Source organism: Bos taurus, chromosome 3, assembly GCF_002263795.3.
Source record: "Bos taurus isolate L1 Dominette 01449 registration number 42190680 breed Hereford chromosome 3, ARS-UCD2.0, whole genome shotgun sequence".
Lineage (NCBI taxonomy): Eukaryota > Metazoa > Chordata > Mammalia > Artiodactyla > Bovidae > Bos > Bos taurus.
This window is the reverse complement of record NC_037330.1, coordinates 14,142,093-14,158,252: the sequence shown is the minus strand read 5'-3', so window position 1 is coordinate 14,158,252 and position 16,160 is coordinate 14,142,093.

Sequence of the window (16,160 nt, the reverse complement as noted above, 5' to 3'; positions counted from 1 at the left end):
AGGCCTCCCGAGGGTTGTACCCAGGAATGCTGACTTGGAGTCTCTCCTTCCCTTTTCACTTCTTGGCTATTCAGGGAGAGATGATACTTGAGATCCCTGGGATCCATGAAGGGGTCCCCTGGAGACATTGGAGTGGCAGGGGTGTGGAGACTTTCTCTCCTGGGCCCCTCACTGTCACCCACAGGCGAGATGTTTGGCACTGTGTCTCATGCAGAGAGCCCTGGGTCTGACTTTTACACTTTCTAGCTGATTGACCTTAGGCAAATCACGTAGGTTCTCCAACTGAGCCTCAGTTCACCTATGTTATAAAGGAGGTTAATATTTATCCATATCCAGGTGTTTGTTCTGAGGATCAAACAAGATCAGGTACAGGGAGGTCTTTGTACAAAAAGCCTTGAAAGCCATCAAGCTAGAGCATACCTTTCCCGTGAGCCACTCTCGTGAGTTTGGAGAGTCTTGGGAACCAGAGATGATCTGAAATGCTGGAGATGAGCGGGATGTTGATTTTCCCGAGGCAGGAGAAGGTGGGTCCCATGACCACAGCTGGTGGAGCTGACACCAAGACCCAGCCAGTTCTAAACAGAGAACTACTACTTGATGTGATGAGAAGCTGAGGAAAATGAGGCCCTCTATGGGCCAGGAGCAGAGAAGGCAATGGCACTCCACTCCAGTACTTCTGCCTGGAAAATCCCATGGACGGAGGAGCCTGGTAGGCTGCAGTCCATGGGGTCGATAGAGCCGGACACGACTGAGCGACTTCATGAAGCTTTTCACTTTCATGCATTGGAGAAGGAAATGGCAACCCACTCCAGTGTTCTTACCTGGAGAACCCCAGGGACGGGGGAGCCTGGTGGGCTGCCGTCTATGGTCGCACAGAGTCGGACACAACTGAAGCAACTTAGCAGCAGCAGCAGCAGCATGGGCCAGGAGACACTCAACGGATGCAAGGTGGGCCAGGTGTCTTCTCCTTCCCCGGGGCTGGGAGGCGGGGTTGCACTGTTACTGTGACTTTTGTGAGGCCTTTGCCTGCACTTTTATGTCCCTGGGCCAGGACACACAGGCTACCTGATTCTACAGTGAGTGGATACAAAGTTCATTAGTCGAACAAATGGGACCTAATTAAACTTAAAAGCTTTTGCACAGTAAACCATAAACAAGATGAAAAGACCCTCAGAATGGGAGAAAATATTTGCAAGTGAAGCAACTGACAAGAGATTAATCTCCAAAATATGCAAACAGCTCATGCAGCTCAATATCAAAAGCAAATGACCCGATGAAAAAATGGGTGGAAGATGTGAATAGATATTTCTCCAAAGAAGACATCTACATGGCCAAAAACACATGTGACAAGATGCTCAACATCACTAATTATTAGAGAAACGCAAATCAAAACTACCATGAGGTATCACCTCACAGTGGTCAGAATGGGCATCATCAAAAAATCTACAGAACAAATAAGTGCCGGAGAGAGTGTGAAGAAAGGGGAACCCTCTTAAACTGTTGGTGGAAATGTAAATTGGTACCACCATTATGGAGAACAGTATGGAGGTTCCTCAAAAACCTAAAAACAGAATTCCCACATCAGCCAGCAATTCCACTCCTGGGGCTACACCTGGAGAAAACCATAATTCAAAAAGACACATGGAGGGGACTTCCCTGGTGGTCCAGCTGCCAATGTAGGGGACATGGATTCCATCCCTGGTTGGGGAAGATTCCACATGCCGCAGAGCAATTAAGCCACAAGTACTGAGACCACACTCTGGAGCCCATACTCCGCAACAAGAGAAGCCACCACAGTGAGAAGCCCATAAGAAAGAGTAGGCCCTGCTCCCTGGAACAGGAGAAAGTCCACACGCAGCAGTGAAGACCCAGCCCACCCAAAAGTAAATAAATAAATAAAAATTGTAAAAATATACATGAACCCCAGTGTTCACTGCAGCACTGTTTACAATAGCCAGGACTTGGAAGCAACCTATATGTCTATCTGGAGAAGGCAATGGCAACCCACTCCAGTATTCTTGCCTGGAAAATCCCACAGACGGAGGAGCCTAGTAGGCTACAGTCCCTGGGGTCGCAAAGAGACAGACACGACTGAGTGACTTCACTTCACTTCACTTATATGTCTATCAACAGAGGAATGGATAAAGAGGATGTGGTACATATATACAATGGAATGTTGAGGGCTTCCCCGGTGGTTCAGATGGTAAAGAATCTGCCTGCAATGCAGGACACCTGGATGTGGTACATATATACAATGGAATACTACTCAGCCATAAAAAGGAATGAAGTTACACCGTTTGCAGAGACATGGAAGGATCTAGAGACTCATACTGAGTGAAGTAAGTCAGAAAGAGAAAAACAAATACTGTTTAATATCACTTATATGTGGAATCTAGAGAAATGATACAGATGAACTTATCTGCAAAGCAGAAATAGAGACACAGCTACAGAGAGCAAATTTATGGATATCAAAGGGGGAAAAGGGGGGATGAATTGGGAGGTTGGGGTTGGCATACGTACAGTACTATCTACTAGTTCAGTTCAGTTCAGTCGCTCAGTCGTGTCCGACCCTTTGCGACCCCATGAATCGCAGCACGCCAGGCCTCCCTGTCCATCACCAACTCCCGGAGTTCACCCAGACTCATGTCCATCGAGTTGGTGATGCCATCCAGCCGTCTCATCCTCTGTCGTCCCCAGATTGGGATCTGCCCCTAATCCCTCCCAGCATCAGAGTCTTTTCCAATGAGTTAGCTCTTCACATGAGGTGGCCAAAGTACTGGAGTTTCAGCTTCAGCATCATTCCTTCCAAAGAACACCCAGGGCTGATCTCCTTCAGAATGGACTGGTTGGGTCTCCTTGCAGTCCAAGAGACTCTCAAGAGTCTTCTCCAACACCACAGTTCAAAAGCATCAATTCTTCGGCACTCAGCTTTCTTCACAGTCCAACTCTCACATCCATACATGACTACTGGAAAAACCATAGCCTTGATTAGACAGACTTTGGTGGCAAAGTAATGTCTCTGCTTTTGAATATGCTGTCTAGGTTGGTCATAACGTTCCTTCCAAGGAGTAAGCGTCTTTTAATTTCATGGCTGCAATCACCATCTGCAGTGATTTTGGAGCCTAAAAAAATAAAGTCTGACACTGTTTCCATTGTTTCCCCATCTATTTCCCATGAAGTGATGGGACTAGATGCCATGATCTTCGTTTTCTGAATGTTGAGCTTTAAGCCAACTTTTTCACTCTCCACTTTCACTTTCATCAAGAGGCTTTTTAGTTCCTCTTCACTTTCTGCTATAAGGGTGGTGTCATCTGCATATCTGAGGTTATTGATATTTCTTCCAGCAATCTTGATTCTAGCTTGTGCTTCTTCCAGCCCAGCGTTTCTCATGATGTACTCTGCATAGAAGTTAAATAAGCAGGGTGACAATGTACAGCCTTGACATACTCCCTTTCCTATTTGGAACCAGTCTGTTGTTCCACATCCAGTTCTAACTGTTGCTTCCTGACTTGCATAGAGGTTTCTCAAGAGGCAGGTCAGGTGGTCTGGTATTCCCATCTCTTTCAGTATTTCCACAGTTGATTGTGATCCACACAGTCAAAGGCTTTGGCATAGTCAATAAAGCAGAAATAGATGTTTTTCTGGAACTCTCTTGCTTTTTCCGTGATCCAGCAGATGTTGGCAATTTGATCTCCGGTTCCTCTGCCTTTTCTAAAACCAGCTGGAACATCTGGAAGTTCACGGTTCACGTACTGCTGAAGCCTGGCTTGGAGAATTTTGAGCATTACTTTACTAGCGTGTGAGATGAGTGCAATTGTGCAGTAGTTTGAGTATTCTTTGGCATTGCCTTTCTTTGGGACTGGAATGAAAACTGACCTTTTCCAGTCCTGTGACCACTGCTGAGTTTTCCAAATTTGCCGGCATATTGAGTGCAGCACTTTCACAGCATCATCTTTTAGGATTTGAAAGAGCTCAACTGGAATTCCATCACCTCTACTAGCTTTGTTCGTAGTGATGCTTTCTAAGGCCCACTTGACTTCACATTCCAGGATGTCCGGCTCTAGGTCAGTGATTATACCATCATGATTATCTGGGTCATGAAGATCTTTTTTGTACAGTTCTTCTCTGTATTCTTGCCATCTCTTCTTAATATATTCTGCTTCTGTTAGGTCCATACCACTTCTGTCCTTTATCGAGCCCATCTTTGCATGAAATGTTCCCTTGATATCTCTAATTTTCTTGAAGAGATCTCTAGTCTTTCCCTTTCTGTTGTTTTCCTCTATTTCTTTGCATTGATCACTGAGGAAGGCTTTCTTATCTCTTCTTGCTATTCTTTGGAACTCTGCATTCAGATGCATATATCTTTCCTTTTCTCCTTTGCTTTTTGCTTCTTTTCTTTTCACAGCTATCTGTAAGGCCTCCTCAGCAGCCATTTTTCTGTTTTGCATTTCTTTTCCTTGGGGATGGTCTTGGTCCCTGTCTCCTGTACAAAGTCATGAACTTCTGTCCATAGTTCATCAGGCACTCTATCTATCAGATCTAGTCCTTTAAATCTATTTCTCACTTCCACTGTATAATCATAAGGAATTTGATTGAGGTCATACCTGAATGGTCTAGTGGGTTTCCCTACTTTCTTCAATTTAAGTCTGAATTTACCCCACGTCCAAGGTAAGAGAAACCCAAGTAAGACAGTAGGTGTTGCAAGAGGGCATCAGAGGGCAGACACATTGAAACCATAATCACAGAAAACTAGTCAATCTAATCACACTAGGACCACAGCCTTGTCTAACTCAATGAAACTAAGCCATGCCCGTGGGGCAACCCAAGACGGGTGGGTCATGGTGGAGAGGTCTGACAGAATGTGGTCCACTGGAGAAGGGAATGGCAAACCACTTCAGTATTCTTGCCTTGAGAACCCCATGAACAGTATGAAAAGGCAAACTGATAGGATACTGAAAGAGGAACTCCCTAGGTCAGTAGGTGCCCAATATGCTACTGGAGATCAGTAGAGAAACAACTCCAGAAAGAATGAAGGGATGGAGCCAAAGCAAAAACAATACCCAGTTGTGGATGTGACTGGTGATAGAAGCAAGGTCCGATGCTGTAAAGAGCAATATTGCATAGGAATCTGGAATGTCAGGTCCATGAATCAAGGCAAATTGGAAGTGCTCAAACAGGAGATGGCAAGAGTGAACATCGACATTCTAGGAATCAGAGAACTGAAATGGACTGGAATGGGTGAATTTAACTCAGATGACCATTATATCTACTACTGCGGGCAGGAATCCCTTAGAAGAAATGGAGTAGCCATCATGGTCAACAAGAGTCCGAAATGCAGTACTTGGATGCAATCTCAAAAACGACAGAATGATCTCTGTTCGTTTCCAAGGCAAACCATTCAGTATCACAGTAATCCAGGTCTATGCCCCAACCAGTAACGCTGAAGAAGCTGAAGTTGAACGGTTCTATGAAGACCTACAAGACCTTTTAGAACTAACACCCAAAAAAGATGTCCTTTTCATTATAGGGGACTGGAATGCAAAAGTAGGAAGTCAAGAAACACCTGGAGTAACAGGCAAATTTGGCCTTGGAATATGGAATGAAGTGGGGCAAAGACTAATAGAGTTTTGCCAAGAAAATGCATTGATCATAGCAAACACCCTCTTCCAACAACACAAGAGAAAACTCTATGCATGGACAGCACCAGACGGTCAACACCAAATTCAGATTGATTATATTCTTTTCAGCCAAAGATGGAGAAGCTCTGTACAGTCAACAAAAACAAGACCAGGAGCTGACTGTGGCTCAGATCATGAACTCCTTATTGCCAAATTCAGACTATCTACTATGTAGTCGTCAAAACAGATGACTAATGAGAGCCTACTATACAGCACAGGGAACCCTATTCAGTGCTCTGTGGTGACCTAAATGAGAAGGAAGTCCCAAAAAGAGGGGTTATGTATATCTGATGTATGTATAGCTGGTTCACTTTGCTGTACAGCAGAAACTAACACAATATTGCAAAGCAACTATACTTCAATAAAAAGTAATTTAAGGGACTTCTGTGGTGGTTCAGTGGCTAAGACTCCAAAATGCCAATGCATGGGTCCCGGGTTCGATCCCTGGTCAGGGAACTAGATTCCACATGCCTCAACTAAGACCTGGCACAGCCAAATAAATAAATAGATATTTTTAAAAATAATAATTTAAAATAAATAAATTTAAACAAACAAACAAAAAACAGTTCAGTAGCCATCCCCAGAGACATCTATGACAAAGCTGAGGGGCTCCCTGGGCCCTCAGGTTTCTGTCCTTGGTCCTGTAGATCACAAACTTTTAATAAAGATGGATGAGATCACAGAAACTGTATTGATTAAATCTACATATTATTCAGGAAATGGGAGTTAGGCTTTGATAGAATAGGAGAAAAAATGAACCGGATGAATTTTAATTAGGATAAATGTAAAATCTGATTTAGATTTCAAAAAAAATCAACAGCATAAGGAAAGAGTCAAGTCTATCTAGTAAAGAAAACCTGGGGATTTTAGCAGACCACAAACTCATTATCAACCAAGGACCATGATGAAGCTACCTGAAAAAGTAAAAAGGATACAAGTAAGTAATAGATGTGAAGCTCCAGATCAGGAGTGGTGACATTCCTTTTGCCCTCCACATCTGGAATATTGTTCTGGACACAGTATTTTAAGAGGGAACTTGGCAGGTTGGAATTGATCCCAGAGGAAGATGAGCAGTTAGTAAGCCAACTTGGAATACTGTTTGATGAAGATTTTCTCTTTTTTTTTATTAGGTCTTAGTAGAAGCATGTAGAATCTTCTAGTTTCAGGATGTGGAATCCAGTTCCCTGACCAGGGATTGAACCTGGGCCCCCCTTCATTGGGAGCTCAGAGTCTTAGCCATCGGACCACCAGGGAAGTCCCTGATGAAGACTTTCTGAATCTACTCATGTCTCAGGATTAAAGGTACATTCTCAAACTAAAGCATAACAGGCTCTGAGCATCATACGTATCCTAATGAAAGTTGGCAGACCCATATGGAAGGGCTTACCCGTGTCCCAGTCTCCAGGAGAGAGAGAGACAGAGGGTAAAGAGGCTGTATGCAGCAGGACTGGAGTGCAGGGTGGCCAGCCGTGGAGGGCAGCTGTGGGTTCCCCTCTCCTGCTCAGAGGGGAAGGTGACACCCACCGAGGCAAGTCAGTGAGGCCTTTCAAGGGGATGACTCCTCAGGACTGGGCATCCCGCTGGAGGCACACTGGGGTCCCACTTCTGGGTAGCTGTCTTTTAGGGCAGGGGCCTGGTTCATCTGCTCCTTGGGCCTTACTGAGTAAAAGATATACAGACACTGAAGAGAGGTGGGTAGGAATAGAGGGGACCACCAAGAAGGACAGGTGAGGTTCTGTGTGCCTAGAGGACTCTGTAAGAAGCTCGCCGATGGGCAGCAAGCTTCGGGAGTCACCACTCCCAAGGGAAGCTGAGGGGGTCTGGCTGTAGCACTGGATAAGTGTCAGTCACTCCTGTCTCTTCCTCCCTCCTTCAGAGAAGGAAGCCTCAGAAGGAGGCCTGCCAAAGTGTCCTTAAGGGACAGGAGAGGGAGACACAACAGAATGTCATTTCAGGCAGTGGTCAGAAAGATCTAAAGCTGTTCATTTTGTTACCTCCCCTGCCTCCCACTTCTTTGCTTTTAATGCAGAGGCTAAGGCAGGGGTGGGAAGTCACCCATTTTTTTCTTTTTTTAGGCCATGCAGCATGTGGGATCTTAGTTCCCACCCAGAGATGGAATCTGTACCCGCTGCATTGTACGCGTGGGGTCTCAACCACTGCACTGCCAGAGACGTCCCAAGAAGTCACTCTTGCCTCACTCCTAACTTGGCCCCTCCTTTTTATCCCCCTATCCCCCTTCTCTCTTCCCCTCCACTTGCAGGACTAGATGGGTCCTGCTGGACATATGTGGCAGGCGTAACATCAGCAAGGAGTCATAAATCTTTTGGCAACAAGAGATGGGAAGAAGGAAGTGAGCGGGATGGAGACCAGATGGTAAGAGAGACGACAACTTTGGGAACCTCTGTACCAAGAGACCTGGAGAACTAAAGAGGGAAAGACAGCTGGTGCTGAGGAAGTGATCAGCAGAGCAGAGAGCTAGCCCAGGGCCCCTCAGGGGAAGTCTGGCTTTGGCCTGAGAGCCTTGGGTCCTGGCTGGACCCTGCCTTTCCATCCTGCTCTTCCCCATCACATGAGGGAGGCTTAGAGCTGGAGCTGGAGCCGGGAGAGAGAAATGTTCCTTCTCTCTTCATTTGCTCCTTTCCCAGCTGGAGGGGTGATGGGGCTGGCATGGCTTGGCACCCTTCTCCTTTCGCCAAGTCTCCACAACAGTCCAGATGGCCTCCCCATCCTCCATGCTGGGGGAGGGACCGAGGGGCTGCAAGCGGGACGGGAAAAGCATTGCACACAGAGCCTTATCTCTCGTGTGGTCCTGGCACAAAAATAGAAATAGAGATCAGTGGAACATGATGGGAAGCCCAGGGATAAACCCACACACCCATGTTCGCCTAATCTATGACAAGGGTAAGGTGGCACCTCACACCGGATGGAATGGGCATCATCAAAACATCTACAGACAATAAATGCTGCAGCGAGTGTGGAGAAGAGGGAACCCTCTTACACCGTTGGTGGGAATGTAAGTTGACACAGCCACTATGAAGAACATAACCGAGTTTCCTCAAAAAACTAAAACCAGAACTACCACATGAGCCAGCAATCCCACTCCTGGGCATATACCTGGAGAAAACCATAATTCAAAAACACATCTAGGGGACTTCCCTTGTAGTCCCATGGCTAAGACTTCCCCTGCTCCCAGTGCAGGGGGCCTGGGTTTGATTCCTGGTTGGGGAACTAAGATCCCACATGCTATAAGTAAGGCCAAATACAGAAATATTTTTATGTACCCCAATGTTTATTGCAGCACTATTTATAGGAGCCAAGACAAGGAAGCAACCTAAATGTCCACTAACAGAGGAATGGATAAAGAAGATGTGGTACATATATACAATGGAATGCCACTTAGTCGTGAAAAGGAACAAAATAGTGCCATTTGCTGAGACATGGATGGGCCTAGAGACTGTCATACAGGTGAAGTCGGAACGAGAAAAGCAAATATCATCTAATAACATGTGGAATCTAGAAAAATGGTACAGATGAACTTATTTGAAAAGCAGAAATTAGAGACACAGATATTGAGAACAAACATGAATATCAAGGTGGGAAGCGAAGGTGGGATGAATTCAGAGATTGGGATTGACATACATACACTCTGTTGTTATTTAGTTGCTAAGTCGTGTCTGATTCTTTTATGACTCCAAGGACTGTAACACGCCAGACTCCTCTGTCCACAGGAATTCCCAGGCAAGAATACTAGCATAGGTTGCTAGTTCCTTCTCTAGAGGAGATATATAATATATAAAATGGGCTTCCCAGGTGGCACAGTGGTAAAGAATCCCCTGCCAATGCAGGAGACATGGGTTCAATCCCCGGTTGGGGAAGATCCCCTGGAGTAGGAAATGGCAACCCACTCCAGGATTCTTTCCTGGAAAATCCCATACACAGAGGAGCCTGGAAGGCTACAGTCCGTGGGATCGCAATGAGTCCAACACGACTGAGCACACACACACACGTATAAAATGGATAACTGATGAGAGCCTAGTGTACAGCACAGGGAACTCTACTCAATGTTATGTGGTGACCTAAAAGGGAAAGAAATCTAAACACGAGAGGATATAGGTATATGTACAACTGATTCACTTTGTTCTGTAGCAGAAACTAACACAACATAGTAAAGCAACTATGCTCCAATAAAAATTTAAAAAATAAAACGGAGCAGGAAAAAAAAGAGTCTTGTCTCTCTAGGCAACCTTGGACTAGTCAGTTCATGTCTTTGGGTCTTGGTTTCCATATTAATTTATTCAAATAATATTTATAAAACACATATTGTGTGCCAGGTGCACCAGAGGCACTAAATAAATATTATGAAGGGATAAAAAAATGACTATGGGGGAGCCCCATCCTCAGGGAGCCAATGGGCATGTTGGAAGACAGAGGTGGAAACCATAGAATGCAATTGGGTAGAGAGACTTGATTTGGAACTGGTTCCAAATTGGGAAAGGACTACGTCAAGGCTGTATATTGTCACCCTGCTTATTTAACTTCTATGCAGAGTACATCATGAGAAACGCTGGGCTGGATGAAGCACAAGCTGGAATCAAGATTGCCGGGAGAAATATCAATAACCTAAGATGTGCAGATGACACCACCCTTATAGCAGAAGGTGAAGAGGAACTAAAAAGCCTCTTGATGAAGGTGAAAGAGGAGAGTGAAAAAGTTGGCTTAAAACTCAACATTCAGAAAACGAAGATCATGGCATCCGGTCCCATCACTTCATGGGAAATAGATGGGGAAACAGTGGAAACAGTGTCAGACTTTATTTTGGGGGGCTCCAAAATCACTGCAGATGGTGACTGCAGCCATGACATTAAGACGCTTACTCCTTGGAAGAAAAGTTATGACCAACCTAGATGGCGTATTAAAAAGCAGAGACATTATTTTGCCAACAAAGGTCCGTCTAGTCAAAGCTATGGTTTTTCCAGTAGTCGTCTATGGATTTGAATTTGGACTATAAAGAAAGCTGAGCACTGAAGAATTAATGCTTTTGAACTGAGATGTTGGAGAAGACTCTTGAGAGTCCCTTGGACAGCAAGAAGATACAACCAGTCAATCCTAAAGGAAATCAGTCCTGAATATTCATTGGAAGGACAGATGCTGAAGCTGAAAGCCCAATACTTTGGCCACCTGGTGAGAAGAACTGACTCATTGGAAAAGACCCTGATGCTGGGAAAGATTGACGGCAGGAGGAAAAGGGGACAACAGAGGATGAGATGGCTGGATGGCATCGCTGACTCAATGGACATGAGTTTGAGTAAACTCCAGGAGTTGGTGATGGACAGGGAGGCCTGGTTTGCTGCAGTCCATGAGATCACAAAGAGTCTGACGTGATAAGCTGGGGGGAGGGGACAAAGGAAACTGTAGCATGTTTAAATTTGGGCCTTTGTTCTCCAGGCAGCAAGGAGCCTTGAAAAGGTTTTAAACTTAACCTATGGTAACCTGACCAGCTCTGCATCTTAGAAAGATAGAATTCAGGTGGGGTGGAGAGGAGACAGTCAGTCATGACCTAATGGCCGATGGGGAGGCAATTGCCACCTCAGAGGTGATGAGACTGGAACCTAGTGGAGAGGAGGGAAGAGTATGAGAATACTTAGGGTGTATCCATTCCAGGAAGAGCTAGGTGAGAGGAAGGAGGGGCAGGGAAGATTCCCATACACCTGGTGTGGCCCTAGGGCAGGGAGGGATGGTGGCCCAGGAAGAGATGCTTAATGTGCAAGGCTGGGGATCACATTTAGAAACAGGATGCCTGAATGGAGTGGATAAGGGAGACTGTGAGCATGGACTAGGTCATTCAGGGAGAGAAGATAGAGGACAGAATAATGAGCTGTTCCCTTCTGACTCTCTGGGTCTGTGGTTCGATGAGCAACTTGCAAAGAAGCAGTCGCCTGACTCAGGCTCAGCTCAGGTGTCCACCCCCACAAAATATTAAGAAAAGGGGCTGCAGTGGGGTACAGCCACCAGGGGGCGCTATTGCCTCAAGAAAAGCCACATTCCCTGGGGAAATCCTGCGAGTGCGCGCAAGGTTTCTTTTAAAAATTATAATATCTAGGCAGTGAGGCCGGTAATATTATCATTGTCATTCATGATTTCCAACAAAGGAAACAACCCAGAGAACATAAGTAACCTATCCAAGACCACACGAATAGAAATTGAACTCAGAGTTCTGACTCAGCCTGTACCTCCCTATGGGGAAAAAGGTGATGATGCGAGCAGGGGAGTGGGGTGGGGGGGTGTGCACGTGGGGCAGAAGATGAATCAGAGAGGACCACGTGGGGAAGACTATTTTTTTTCACAGACAAATTTGTGATTCCTTTTTTTTTTTTTTTAATATACACGATAAAATAAATTTGATAACAAAACTTCAACCATACTGCTTCCATGGTAAAATCTCATCGGCTAGAATGAGTATTTTTTCAAATTTTTATTGTAGTTGCTTTACAATGTTGTGTTCGTTTCTGCTGTACAGCAAAGTGAATCAGCTAAACATTTACATATGTCCCCTTTTTTGCACTTCCTTCCCTTTAATTATAGGGCACCGCTGAGCACCGAGTAGAGTTCCCTGTGCTACACAGCAGGTTCTCATTGAAAGTGAAAGCGTTGTCACTCAGTCATGCCCGACTCTGTGATCCTATGGACGCGCCAGGCTCCTCTGTCCCTGGGGTTTTCTAGGCAAGAATACTAGAGTGAGTAGCCATTCCCTCCTCCAGGGATCTTCCCAACTCAGGGATTGAACCTAGGTCTTCTGCATTGCAGGTGGATTCTCTACCATCTGAGCCACCAGAGAAGCCCCCAGTTTCTCGTTAGCTATCTATTTTATACATACTGTCAACAGTGTCGTCAGCTTTTTAAACATGCACTACAGGAGAGCTGCAAGTTAAGTTTTATTGGGGGCAGAATGAGGACTGCAGCCTGGGAGACAGCACTTCAGATTAGCTCTGAGAAACTGCTCCAGTGAGGCAGAGAGGGAAATGTCAGTATACATGTGATTCTGGCGAAGAAGGAATACATGCCATCAAGCATGTATTTTTCCAGAAGGTTTCTGGTCATCTTGTGAAGCTTTGCTAGTCACGAGGAACAGTCATGAACATGAAGGACTTTAGTGCTTTTCTAGATATGGGGAGATACAACAATTGGACTCATAAAATACCTCCTGAAAATACCTGACTATCTGAAGACCTGTCATGCCGATCTCCCCCCGGAGTGCTCTCTACCCTGAACTCGTTCCAGGGGTGTTGAAGGTGAAGGTCAGCAGCTGCAGTAGCACATGAATTAATCCTTGTCGAGGTACATGGCAAGTGCCGATTTGTAGTTGACAGTGTATATATGTCAACCCGAATCTCCCAATTCATCCCATCCCCCCTTGGCATCCGTTTGTTCTCTCTCTGTCTGTGTCTCTATTTCTGCTTTCTAAATAAGATCATCTATACCAGTTTATTTTCATATTCCACATATATGCATTAATATATGGTACTTGTTTTTCTCTTTTTAGAAAATTATTTACCCATTGGTTGCACTGGGTCTTCATTGCTGCACGAGGGCTTTGTCTAGTTGCGGCAATCCACAGCTTCTCTTTGTTTCGGTGCACCGGCTTTTCACTATGGGGGCTTCTCCTTGCCTAGTGGAGGCCACAGGCTCTTGGCACACGGGCTTCAGTAGTTGCAGCACATGGGCTCAGTGGCTGTGGCACACGGGCTTAGTTGCTCCAAGGCACGTGGAATCTTTTCAGACCAGAGATGGAACCTGTGTCCCCTGCATTGGCAGATGGATTCTTATCCACGGTACCCCCAGGGAAGTCCTGTTTTTCTCTTTCTGACTTACTTCACTCTGTGTGACAGTCTCTAGGTCCATCCACGTCTCTACAAATGACCGAATTTCGTTCCTTTTTATGGCTGATTAATATTCCGGTGTGTGTGTGTGCATACACCATATCTTCTTTATCCTTTCCTCTGTTGATGGACACTCAGGCTGTCTCCATGTCCTGGCTATGTGTTAAATGGAAGTCTTTCATCTCTACCATCCCTCATGCTTCTTCTGGCATCTCATTCGGAGCCACCTTGGGCCACATGGAGCTGGGAGACGATTAACTTTAGACTCAAACCTCTCTCCCCTGGTTAAAGTCATCCAGTCTTCACCCTACCACAACCCACCTACCCGGTTTGAGAAGTGGACAGAAAAAGCCATCTGGGGCTGGACTGGAGCTGGAATTGGGGGCCAGGGTTGGGACTGAGCTGGAGTCCCAGAACAGACACGGAAGGTGCCATCTGTGTTTGGCGGTACCCGATGCCCTACCTGCACTGAGGTCCCCTCCGGTGTTTGCGGACTGATTGTCTAAACCCACGTTGGTCTGGCCACATTCCATAGCTGAGTTTGGCTCTGGGCACCCCTCTGAAGGGGGCACAGACACTCCATAATGTACCCATTGAGTGGCAAGACTGCTAACAGCACAGGCTCTGTGGACTTCCCTGGTGGTTCAGTGGTTAAGAAGCCGCCTTGCAGTGCAGGGGACGCCGGTTGGATCCCTGGTCAGGGAACTGAGACCCCACATGTCCCCGAGCAACTAAACCCGCTTGCTAGAAGCAGAGAGTGTGTGGGCTTCAGTAAACACAGCGCAAGGGTTAGGGTTAAGGCTAGGGTTAGGGTTAGGCACCACCACTAGAGAATCCATGCACTGTAATGAAAGATTCCATGTTCTGTAACTAAGACCCAATGCAGACAAATTAATTAGTTAATTGTAAAAAAGAGTGCAGGCTCTGGTGGCAGACCTGAGTCCTGGAGAGACACTTAACCTCTGGTTCTCAGCTTCCTCATCTATAAAATGGGGGCAATAATAACCCACCCTACCTGAGCACAAAGAGGTCACCTGTCTGTCCAAGCACCTGATCCTCAACAGGCGTTCAATGTATGTTTGTGAAATGAATAAATGAGTGAATAAGCCGAGGGGTGTTTGGGTTGTTACCCCCATGCTGCTGCAAACACTCTTTGCTGGGCCTCCTAGTGTTCTCTTGGGAGCCAACTGGAAGGAAATCGCTGCTGGGAGGGAAGGCACGTCTTCACCTCCACTGGACACGGTCACATCCGTGGATTTTCATTTTGTTTTGTGTTGGTAGTGAGGCTTATCTGATCCCGACTAAGCATGGAGGGTTAACCCTGGACCACCAGGGAATTCCCGCCACACCGTTTCTTACAGTGGGCATACTAGCTTACTCCCCACCAACAGTGCGCACAATTCCCATTGCTCCACGTTGTCTCGGTACTATCAGGGTTTTTAAATGTTCCACAGTTGTGAGGTGTGTTCATTCAATGCAACTGTGGAAACGCATAAACGTGGATGAAACTCGCGAACATCTTGTTAAGAGAAAAAAGCAAACAGCAGTAAAATCTGCACAGTAAACCATGTGCTGTTTAGAGACATGCACATATGTAGTAAAAATATTTTTGAAAGGCAAAATAATGGTTTAAATAAAAAAGGAGAGGATAGAAGTTCCCTCTGGGGAGGAGGGAGGAGATGTAAGGGGAATAGAGAGGTATGTCTCTGTGTATAAGGTAATTCTTTATTGATGGAGTACGTGAGGGGCTGAGGGGCTCTTGGGTAAAAGGGCCCAGACTTTTCTTAGGGGGCCCAGAAATGAGAACCAGACCTGATGGGTAGAAGCTATGGTCCCAGATGCCAGCCCAGACAAAGGAGGTGACCATAAGACTTGTTTCTGTCCTGGAGGAAGTTGCCACCAGATGGAGTGTGAGCCCTGTTATTGGGGGACAGGACACTCTAGGGTGATCCATTCTGGGCTCTGTCCTAGAGGACCTTGGTGGCTTCTTCAACCCCGGGGATTCCAACACTCCAAGAATGAAAAACAATCTGTCTTGACCCCAGGGCGCCCCCCATGTCATCTCTGGAAAGCTGCAGTTCCAGCCAGGAACAATTGTCAGTGGGTTTTTGTGTGTTTATTTTTTTCTTTTCTTTTTTTTTTCCTGGGTGAGCTGAGCAGCTTGTGGGATCTCAGTTCCCCAACCAGGGATTGAGCTAAGGTTGTGGCGCTGAGTCCTAACCACTGGACCACCACAGAACTCCCTGCCAGAGTTCGGTTCTTTGAGCCAAAGCAAGAGGCCTGGATATTAATTCCAGGAAGAACTTTTCTGCCTTGTGGGATCAAGCAGAAATGAAGTGGGAGAAGGGAGAGGAAGAAGAACTGGGCTCTTGGCCACCGGCCCCTTCCCTGGCGGAGTAGAAGAGGGGTCCCAGGGCCGAGGCTGGGGCCAAGGAGTGACTACTGGCCAGAGCCTCCTTCCCAGGGCTTTCTGAGGCCTGCGGCAGGCTCCTGAGGGCGCGCTGGGTGTGATGTCTCAAGAAGCCACTAGGTGGAGCCAGGACACCAGGACACCTCCCACCTCATCTGTGGGGTTTGGGGGTCAACTTGTCTTCCTGCTGGGAGT